General features: G+C 35.6%; 1 protein-coding gene across 1 annotated transcript in view; it reads left to right on the top strand.

Annotated features, from left to right (window-relative positions):
* Nucleotides 1-1,197: 1,197 nt before the first annotated feature.
* Nucleotides 1,198-11,733, top strand: part of CSRNP3 (cysteine and serine rich nuclear protein 3) — a 210,654-nt gene continuing 200,118 nt past the window's right edge. Inside the window, exon 1 of the mRNA XM_042243783.1 lies at nt 1,198-1,240. The gene's annotated coding sequence lies outside the window, so the exon portion shown is untranslated. The remainder of the gene's footprint in view (nt 1,241-11,733) is intronic.

Here is an 11,733-nt window from a genome sequence, read left to right as displayed (position 1 = left end):
CTTATTTCCATGAGGACACATTACTACTTTAAGAAATTGAATGGCAACGCCTTTAAATATCTCAGGTAGAAAGTGCACATCTCTATGGTTGAGATAACATTCATTGTTTAATTTATGTCTCCCCATGGAAAATTTTCAGACCTTCACTAGTGAGAGCTCAATTAATAGCACTTTTTATCATAAAGAGGCATGATTTGTATGATATAAGTTAAGAGTTCAAGCTGTATATAGTTTAAATTCTTTGTCAGTTCTAGATAAACTTCCTTTAAGCTATGGACAAATTTGCTTTATTGCCTTAGAGAAGTCTGACAATATTTTCCTCAAATGTCCTTATATACATGTTATGCTTCTTCAGAAATGAAATGATTTTGCCCAAGGTTAATAGAATAATATTGGAATTCAATTAGTCACTTTGAGACATGGCAACAAAATGGCTGATTCCTTTTAAATCTTTAACAAGTTCCCTTATTCACATAGAGAAATTCATGCCAGCATTTAAGTAATATGAAGTAATGCAAACCACATAACTTTGAAATATTTAAATATTCTAATGCTTGGGATTAAACATCTTTTTCTTTGTGACTAGGCTCAGAAGCTGTTTTTAAGTGAAAACAGTGCCCAACAAAGGTTGAAATGCAAATAGTATTATACATCAATGTAAAGGGTCTTGATTCATTTTATCTCTTTGCAAACTAAATGTGCATGATGTTATCTTGATGTTCAGCCTCAACCTCTTCTATCTACATATCAAAACGTACAATGAGAAGATCATTTTTTCCCCCCACTGGAAAAAAAAAAAAATCAGTGGGAACTGAAAAATAGGCAATGTCCCTAAGCTCTGCCATGAGTGTTTCACTTTGATTTCAGATGGGTAAGGCATTGATTATCCAGCCCTATTTTCCTAAAGCCAAAGCAAGCCATTTTTACTTCAGTCGAGTTCACCTGCAGATATTTTCCATAGTTTGCAACTGTTCTTTGAAATATCTTTCATCTCTTTATTCCTTTCCTCTCCATATTCCTTTTTTCCCACTCCCTGCCTCTCTCCCAGCTGCAAGGATTTGTCCTCTAAAAGAGTGGGGGTGGGAGGGAACAGGGATGAAAGCAGACAGGGAGCATGAGCCGGAGAATGCCAGGATCTGGCTTTTGTTATTGGTTGGCTGCTGCCTGATGGATAGAAGAGGGAGGCGTGAACTCTTCAGTCTGTTCTGACGGAGCCGAAGCACAGAAACCATATTTACAGGTAAGAGCAAAAGAGAAGGGAAAACGTTCTTTTTCTTCAAAAGAGAATGCTTCTCAATTCTTATTGAGACAATTTTATGATCTAGAAATTATTCCGTAAGACATTTCCTTGAAAGTGTGTCCCTCACATTACTTGAAGAAGCTTGCAATGAGCTGTTCTTTCTCCCTATAAAATCCTTAGCTGATAAAAACACCAGAGGCACGTTTTATCCTGGATAACTTTCTAGTAAGTGTTACTGGAGCAAAATTAATAGATAAAATGAGTCATCGAGTGTCTTTTATTGTTCGTTTTTATTCAAGTGTATGTTATTGTGAATCGAAGGAAGACTGAGAAACCTCAGTAAATTCCACAGGTCCTGAGAAAATGGAGCTTTCTCTGAATATACAGTATAAAATTTCATGTGGTGTTTAATATTTACAACACAAGAAATGGCTTAGGAAAATAATTTTTGCAGGTTGTAGACTCTTTGAACACTAATTTAGCATGAATGATTTCTATGCATTTTATTTAACTCACTCCTCTTGATAAAGAACATGTTATTGAGTAGTTATATCATTTTATTTAGTAAATTGTAAGCTCATATGATAATTAAATAATTGTCTTTATTTCTCAACATGCATAGAGCTGTTTTCATTTTCAAAGTCCAGAAACCTGTTTGTGAAGAATTAAATATTGCTATAAAAATAGCATCTTATTAGAAAAGTTTCATTGGTAGTTTTATTAATCAAATATATCTATATAAAAATTCCATCACAGCATTTATATTGTTGGTAATACCCCTAGGGCAATATTTTTAACAGTTCAAAATTAAGATTTTACTTTACCAGTTCCTTCTCTCTCTTAATATTGTCTTTTATGTACCCTTAGGATAAATGTATAAACTTAAATGACATATTTATAACAGAGACATATGAAAAATAATCTACTCCAAGTACATTTAATTTTATAGTGACTTTAATTTGTAAATATAGGTCAATTTAGGTTGGGAAACTTCATTAAAATGGAGTTCCTTTTAAGAAAGGTTAATACTGATTTGAACACACTGACCATCAATTAATACTTGTTGATTATATTAATAAAAGTCTTTCAATGATGACTTGTTCATATATTTTAAAAATGCTTCTTTTGAATGATTCACCAACTAATAGGAATGGACGTACACAATGTTTTTGGGTTTGTGTGTGTGTGTGTGTGTCGTGTTTGCTTTCTGTTTTTGTTGAGAAATGGAATTTACCTTTGAAGAACTGACAAAAACAGAGCAGTTTTTGCAAAATTGAAAAAAGAGGAGGAGAAAAACTACTGAATGAAATGATTATCTAAATGAATGGAGAACTATCTTTAATTATCTAAATGTGCCAAGCATGGTTAATAATATGTTTACACACTTAAATGTCATATTGACCCAAGTAAATACTCTTGCATAATTTATTTTGAGCTATTTTTGGATTTCAAAAATGTAATGATGTTAAAATATTGCCATGTTTCTAATTATTGGTGGATTCTTCTGATCTTGTTTTTCAAAACAAAATGATGGTAGAAATTAATACACCCCTTAGATTGGAATTTAAGGTGATATGAAGCATCAGATATTCATCTCCTGAAATGTGTTAAAGAAAATAAGTTACGGCAGTTACATTTTTTTGAAAATTATAAATTCCAAGTAAATCTACCTCTAAGAATGAAGGGGAATTGATGAAAATTAGAGAGCAGAGTTCCACATGGTTTTAAATTATTCTGTTTCCTTGGAAACCAGCTGCTGCAGATGCATTTTGCTTTCTTTGGCTAAAAATATCACCCTTTTAATAATCGCTAAGGGAAAGGTTCTGAATAAAACCAGAGTATATTGTTGCTGCTTTTTATAATTTGCTTAATGGCTCTCATATTTTGGATGAAAAGTAGTTAAACCCTTTCTCAATCAGACTTTTCTATCCTCCATGGGCAGCCGTCTGCATGAGATAACTATGGTAGCTTTTCCTGCAGAGACTATGTGAAAAAGAAAGTATGTGTGTATGTGTGCGTGTGTGCATGCACACACTGGGGTGGAGGCAAGAGAGAAAAAAAAGTGTGAAAGAAAACAGTTAAGAGGTTCCTGTCCAAGTGAAGGATGAAGCAAGGCACATGAAACCCATGTAAGGCTGCTGTGTGAGTGATGCCAAAGGAAGACCATTTGCTTTTCCTTTAGTGCAAATAGAAAGATTCAAATGTAGGTTTTTAATAGAGACCACTATAACCAACTTTGTCTCCTGGGCAGAATACTTTCTTTCTTTTTTCTCTTTATATTTGTAGCAGTTAGTTGGATACTGAGCAAGACAATAAATTGAGAAGCATTTTTTAATATATCAGTCATTTCAATCATAAAAAGAGAAAAGCTTGAGATATATGTTCAGTCTATGGATCATGAAAAGGATTAAATACATATTTTGACATATGAGATTAAAAATGTCTTTTAGCTTAATGTCCGGACCATCTTTTATTAATGTAGTCATTTCCTTACCTTTGTAATATATCTAACATATATATTAAAAAATCACATATTTCAACAACCTAATAACTGTTTTTCAATAGTATTAAGGTAATATATTTAAAGTTTAATAGGAATTATTATAAATACACATACTTTTTGTTTTATTTGAAACCTTTTGCTATTTTTTTGGACATGAAATTTTTATGTGGCTTTTCTTTATAAGAAATAAAAATCACAACTATCATCATATTTTACCCTAGGCAATTTTTTAAATTAAAACATTATCATTATGATTTTTTAATCTCAGCTATTTGGTGAAAGGGAAAGTTTGGCATAAAGCTGCTGTATATTTCCTGGCTCATTAGAAGCACGTGGGCTCAGTCATGTCTGACTCTTTGGGACCCTGTGGACTGTGGCCCGCCAGGCTCCTCTGTCTGTGGGATCTCCCAGGCAATAATACTGGAGCAGGTAGCCACTTCCTTCTCCAGAGGATCTTCCTGACCCAGGGATCGAACCTGTGCCTCCTGTGTCTCCTACATTGCAGGAGGATATGCATTTTATTGTAATTCAGATGAGAGTCCTAATTCTGTCTTCCCTTTCACCACTTGTTTAAATGCTTTTGACAAATAATATCTTATTTTAATAATATTAACTTTAGTCAATTAGATTAATTGTTAGCAATGGAGCAAATAAAGTACTACAAGCTTAAACCATGTTTTAATATATTTAATATGTAGGCAATACATTATTTAAAGTTAAATTAATTTGGTATGTCACTGTTATTTTTCAAAAAGAGTTAGGATAATGGGAAGTACTTAGTTTTTATCAATTAACACACACAAAGCACTTCAATGGCAGCACTTTCATCATAAACACAGATGACATTAAAGAGCATGCTAACAAATCAGATAGACTAGGAAATGAATTATGCAACCTGTGCAAAAAAACTCCTTTCAGGCACATTCAAAATTATCAAGTATGTTTCAAGTTCCTGAAAAGAATGAACTGCATGGACTTTAGCTACAGATAATTTCTAAGTACAGTTTGTTAATAGTGATTCTTTACTGCTTTATGCTTTTTTATTTGCTTAAAGTAGCTTGTCAGTAGTGATTCTTTACTGCTATATGCTTTTTTATTTGCTTAAAGTAGCTTGCCAGACTCATATGTGAGTTTACATAAGTCTCTTAAGTCTCACGAAATGTATTCAGGAATATGAAATATTAATAGTTTCCCCTATAATAAAGGTAGACAACATTGTATCTATAATGAGAATATGCTGCCTTGGCAAATAACCCTACACTGCTGGAAACGGAAGGGTGGGATTTAGAAAAATTGGAAATTCCACTAGGATAAGGGAGCTCGGGTCAGGTTTCACTGTTCAAACTGTGCTAGGTACTTCAAGTAATTCAAGCAAATGAAAAACCATGTTAGTGTTTGTACTGTGGTAAGCCATGATTCAGGTTTCCCTGGTAGCACAACTCTGCAGTGCAGGAGACCCCGGCTCAATTCCTGGATCAGGAAGATCCCCTGGAGAAGGGATAGGTTACCCGCTCCAGTATTCTCAGGCTTCCCTGGTGGCTCAAACAGTAAAGAATCCACCCACAATGCATGAGATCTGGGTTTGATCCCTGGGTTGGGAAGATCCCCGGGAGGAGGGAATGGCAACCCACTCACTTTTCTTGGGAAAATCCCCATGGACAGAGGAGCCTGGCAGACTACTCTTCATTGGGCTCACAAGGAGTCGAACATGACTGAGTGACTAAGCACAGCACAGCGCAGGCCTAACTCAAAAACATTCATCAGAATTTATTTTTGACTTGGTATATATCTAATACCTGATAGTATAGTATAAAGTTTATATCAGTATAAAAAGGGTGTTGATTCAAAGCAGCATTATTATTCTTTAATTACCATTCTGTGAATCAAGGAGCAAGGAATAGATTTGCTTATCAAGGTAATGATCACATTTGGATGTTTTTCATATCTCAGTGTATCAGTTGGGCAACTCATTCTATTTCTTAGTCAACTGTTTAGATCTCAGTGGATGACAAATAGACTAAATAGTTTGACCTGAAAATCGCTGAATGTACATACTCTGAGAATAGAGATTCGATATAACTTTTCAAGCATTTAATGGAAGATTATGATGACCTTGATAAATGTCAATGCTAATTCTAAGGATGACACTTCACCAAGAAAATTACTTAGTGGGAGATCAATTTTGCCATTCATTCATTTTAGTCTCATGGCCAAAAAGATAGATAGTAGACATGTGATTTATTGCCAGAGAGTGTGTCTTTTAGTTAGATCAAGGGCTTAACACATCATCTTCCAATACAACAAAAGTTAGTGCACACAATACATTCCTATAGATACATTTCTCCTGACTCACATGCACATTTGTAACAATATTAAATCACCAAGTAAAAGTAGTTCTTATGTAAAATTTTATATCTTTTTAAAAATATAAATTTATTTATTTTAATGGACGTTAATTAATTTACAATATTGTGTTGGTTTTGCCATACATCAACATGTACCTGCCACAGGTATACACATGTTCCCCATCCTGAACCCCGCTCCCTCCTCCCTCCCCATACTGACTACAAAGTCTTTTGGCAAACACTCTTTTAATTTTCATTATTCCCCCTAAATATTTTAGTCTTCCATCATTCTAGAAGTGTGGAGATGGCCTGTAGAGATCATTTCTTCCTGGACTGCTTACTTTACCTGTGAAGAAAGTAAGGCACAGAGAAGGATTCTCACAATGATATTGTAGTGGAAAACTGAGAACTAGGCAAAACAAGAACAGCCTAACACTATGTTTGTATGAAGTATTGGTTATAATGCATTAAATACTGGATGAATGAAGAGTTGGGAAGACTTTGGAAGCGGCTGAAGAAACGTGGTGTGCCAGATGCCCCCTAGTGTGCAAAAACACAGGAATTTTAGGGTTGCACAGAACTCCCCATTTAGACGTGCTTTGGGTTTCCTGTCATCCCAGTCACTGTGACTTATTGTCATAATCACCTCGACTTTCTGTGAGCTTGCTCTCGGGGTCAAAACTGCATTCTAGTTTTGTTTTCTAGTTAAGTGTTGATTCAGTTAGCTGCTGTCATCTTGTGGGTCTATCAGAATATATTTAATAAATGAAACAAGCAACTTCTTAAACAGGACTCCTGAATGTATTTGCAAAGATTTTCGTTTCCTTTTCTATGTCAGGTTAGACTAGCCATGGAAATATTTGTCATCAGTCATTACCCAGGTAAAACTGGTTTAGATGCTGTCAGCATATTGAGACAGAAAGATTGGGAAAGGTTCTCAAAAGTCGTTTAAAAAAATTCTTGCTTTGCTGTCTTAAAATTCCTTTCTTATAGCTCATAAAACTTAAAGCTTAGATTGTTTGGCCACTGTGATGTCTGGATCAGTACAGGGCCCTGAGTGGACTCTCCCAACCTGCCCGCTGAGGTTCCCAAGCACTGAGGGTCAAATGGAAAACTGAGTTTAGGGACTCCATTATAAGCTTCTGTATTCAGAGATCCTCACGCACTATGCGCAGGACCACCAAAAGCAGTCTTAAGACCACCTCAAGCCTGTCTTGTACTCCCTGCCATGGCTTTTTAGTGTGGTCCTTGCAGTCACTTCCCTGACCTCTCTATAACCTTTTACAACTATCTCAATTATAATTCCGTGGCAGGGGGTTTCCTTTGTCTTATGTCATCAACACCTATCATAATACCTGATATGCGTGATGTATCAAAATTGTGCCAAAATTGTTTTGCTTTCAGAGTAAAGAGTGAATGATCTTGTCAGAGAGTCATCTTACCCTTTCCTTGTACCTTTCCAATGACAGACACTCATTACATACTAAGATCGTCCCTTTCTTTCATGTGCTTCTTGGTCAACACCTTTCAGTGTGACCATGTTTGTGTTACATAAATGTCATTAAGCCTCAAAAAAGTTTGTGTCACAGACTTTTTATTGTGTGAACTCCCTTTGACCTCTCTCTGACTTTAGCAGGGAATCGCATCTGTGCACAGTCCTCACTATGCCTCTCTGCACCGTGCTGTTCCTTTATACAACTCTTCTGTTTCTGAAGAGTAGAACACACACACACACACACACACACACACACACACACACCCCATCATATATTAAACCAATGGACTCATTATATATTGATGCAATTAATTATAATTTTATATTAACATAAATCTTAATGTTTGTGTAAGAAAATACAGTGATATGTATTTTATCAATCTCTAATATATATACGCTTGCTTAGTAAATACTCACTTTCTTGATTCAAAGTTATTCAGCAACACTGATTAAAGGTTAAATTGTTCAGCAGTATTTTTCTTCTGCTTCAGATCCACTTTCTGCCATTTTTCTTCTATTCTGGTGAATGATTTTAAGTCATCATGTTTGGCAGGTGACAATGCTGAATCAGCTACAGAGAAACCAAGGGTGTGTGCTAAGAGTTAATATACCCATTTTACTGGGGTTTAGTATGTCTCAAGCCAAAGGTAAGCAATAATACAGGACAAGTGAAAGTCCCAGTCTACCATAGCAAGGTAGAATAGAACTTCCAGTTAAGAAAAAAAAAGATTACACGATGTATTGTCTGGGGAGACTGTAGAGAAAGAAGACAGATGATAGCTAATATATCTTCAAATATACTCATGTGTGTGGGGACTGTACTGTGGTGTACATCGCATTTTTGCATTTGCTGCTAAGTGGCATACGTATATATCCCCTAAATGGAGGATTCAGTGAGCCAGTCAGCACATCTGCTTCTAGAAATTCATCCTCTAGTGCAAATTGGGTATTGTATTGATAACCTTGGCTAACCTTTAGTTCTTCAGATAGTATAGCGTAATGATTGATGGAATGCGTAGTAAATTTTGGCATTATATAGACAATAATTCAGTTCCCAGACAGGCTGTCTTACTGCCTTTGTAAATATGGGCAAGTTACTTAAGCTTTCTGAGCCTCAGTTTCCCTTGCTGTGAAATTCAGTAATCTACCTGGATGATATTGTAAAGATCGATAGATCCACGTAGTACATTTTTCCCCAGACAATTTAAGGCATAATCATGAATGGTATGCAATTTCAGTTGTTATTGCTAGTCATCCTTTTCTGTTAATAAACTAAGAATGGAAAGGGCAAAGCAATCCCCAGGGTTTTTAATGGCTTCCTAAATACTATTCCTCATTAGGGGATTAAAAAATTCTTTTTCTTCCTATTTTTCCATATTAGCTGCAATTAACTCATTGGATATCAGCTGGCTAAAGTAGTACTATATGAGATAGTGAAATTGCAAAAACGATTTAAGCAGTAAGATACCATTAAGAATCAAAGAAGAGTGTAATAATTAAAATATGACTTCAAGTGCCAAAACACCTGGGGTGGAATGATGCCTGTAAGACTAGTTATGACCTTGGTTCATTATCTAACCTCTTTGTATTTTAGCTTTTAATCTGAAAATGATATTAATAACAATGCTTACCAATAATAACGCTTACCTCATATGTGTACAACAAAGTTAAAAAAGTTGATATATGTTGTCTTACTTTTCTATTGCCTTAGAACAAATTACCACAAACTTAACAATTTAAACAATGCCTGCTTTTAGCATATAGTGCTGTAGATCAGAAGTCTGACAGAGTGTGGCTAAATTCTTAGCCTGATGTCTCATAACGCTGAACTCAGGGTCAGCTCAGTTGAATTCTTATCTGGTCACTCTGGGGGAAAATCTACTTCAAAGCTCATTGGCAAAATTCAGTTCCTTGTGCTTATAGGGTCCCTGCTTCCTCCTTTGCTATGGCTAGAGCCGCTCTTAGCATCTAGAGGCTGCACACATTTCTTGTCACATGACCCCTTCCATCTTCAAAGTCAACCAGAGAGAATCTCAATTTTATGTGATTAAGTCAGGCCCACCTAGATAATTTACTAGGTCACTGATTTGGGACCTCCATTACATATTCAAATTTCCTTTGCCATATGATGTGGACCGGGTGATATCTCACCCTATTCACAACCCTGGGGTTATACAAGGAATGCCCACTAGAGGGTGGGGAATCTTGTACACCACCTTAGAAGCCAGCATTGTTGCTGTTCAGGCCCTGAGTCTTGTCCAACTCTGTGATCCAATGAACTGCAGTACATCAGGCTTCCCTGTCCTTCACCGTCTGCTGGAGTTTGCTCAAACTCTTGTCCATTGAATTAGGGCTGCTGTCTAACATCTCATCCTCTGCTGCCCTCTTCTCCTTCTGCCTTCAGTCTTTCCCAGCATCTCAGTCTTTCCAATGAGTTGGCTCTTTGCATCGGGTGGTCAAAGTATTGGAGCTTCAGCTACAGCATCAGGCCTTCCAATGAATATTCAGGACTGATTTCCTTTAAAATTGACTGGTTTGATCTCCTTACTGTCCAAGGGACTCTCAAGAGTCTTCTCCAGCATCACAATTCCAAAGCATCAATTCTCTAGCACTCAGCCTTCTTTATGGTCCAACTTTCACATCCATACATGATTCCTAGAAAAACCATAGCTTTGACTATATGGACCTTCGTCAGCAAAGTGATGTCTCTGTTTTTTAATACACTATCTAGGAAAAAGTGGAAACAGAGACAGATTTTATTTTCTTAGAATCCAAAATCACTGTGGACAGTGACTGCAGCAATGTGAAATTAAAAGACACATGCTGCTTGGAAGAAAAGCTATGACAAACCTAGACAGTGTATTTGAGTATCTAGTTTTGTATAAAAGAATTCAGCTGTTGTTTTAAATGTTTTAATTAAAATATGAGTCTTATGTTTGACTGACAAAATTTTAACTGTTTTCATGTTAGGAAAATTATTAAGGAAATTATTTTATATACCTCTCCAAAAGGAATTGTTGGATATAGGATCAGTAACAATACTGCATTCCTCTAAGTTAGATAAAGAAAACTTAATTTAACTCCTTTTTTTTTTTTTTTAACTTCGGACACATACGATCTTGTTAGGGGACCCTGAATTAGAATTCTAAAACCTTTGACTTCTGACAGATATTGTAATTGTTTAGGTGCTAGAAAATATAAATCAAATCATTCATACTCCTCTCTGTTTGCTAACAGTTTCTTCCAGCCATGTACTCTCCAAAGAGCATTCTGAGTTATAGGGTGACTTAATATTGTTTAGAATTGCTCTCCTTGGGCTATGTGGCTGGGACAAATTCAATCAAGGATATTTATAATAACTCTGTTCTCCCTTCCCACCTATTACTGCAGACATCTGAATGGGGGTAGCATCTTAATTTCTCTCACAATTTAACTTCTCCTGCATGATCTCAGTGTCTGTTGCCATGGAAATAATTGTAACATTGCAATTTTTGTACTACAACTGGAGCGCACTACAGTAGAATCAAATTGGCAAACACAAAGTAGGATGAATCTCTTTTCTTCTCTCTCTCCAAGTATTTCTTTCGCTTTCAGACATTTTTTCCCACCCTTTCTTTGTGTTTACTGAGCTATGTAATTACATGGTTCATTTTCTCCTTAATGACTATTCAACTTTCTTCAAGGTCACTAGAACTAAAAGTAAAAATGTGAGCAAATTCACACAAATTATTTACATTGATTTCATACCAATTAAAGAAAAACTTCCAAATAGTTTCCTATATATAACTAATAAACAGAGTACATCAACATTTTTAAAAATCCATCAACAGCTCTCAGTTTTTAGGAGGTTTTCTGCAGTTCTTTTAAAATCTCCATAATTTGCTTACAGATAAGAGAGATTCTCCAACCAATGGCCTTCAAACAGGGTCGGCTCCAAGCCAGAGTCCTATAACCTTTGCAGTAACGAGTAGTAATTATGGATTTTACTTTGAAAAAAATCTTGAATGAGTAGCCTTGGGGAAAGTGGTGGATAAAATATTTATTAACTCTTTGCCTCCATTTTCCCATCAATAGGTAAATCTTTGATAACGGTCACCTTCTATATAATGCCTCTTCTCTACCAAATTAAAAGTATTCCTTTAGAATAATG

This window comes from Ovis aries, chromosome 2 (genome assembly GCF_016772045.2).
Source record: "Ovis aries strain OAR_USU_Benz2616 breed Rambouillet chromosome 2, ARS-UI_Ramb_v3.0, whole genome shotgun sequence".
Lineage (NCBI taxonomy): Eukaryota > Metazoa > Chordata > Mammalia > Artiodactyla > Bovidae > Ovis > Ovis aries.
This window is presented reverse-complemented; position numbering and strand designations above follow the sequence as displayed.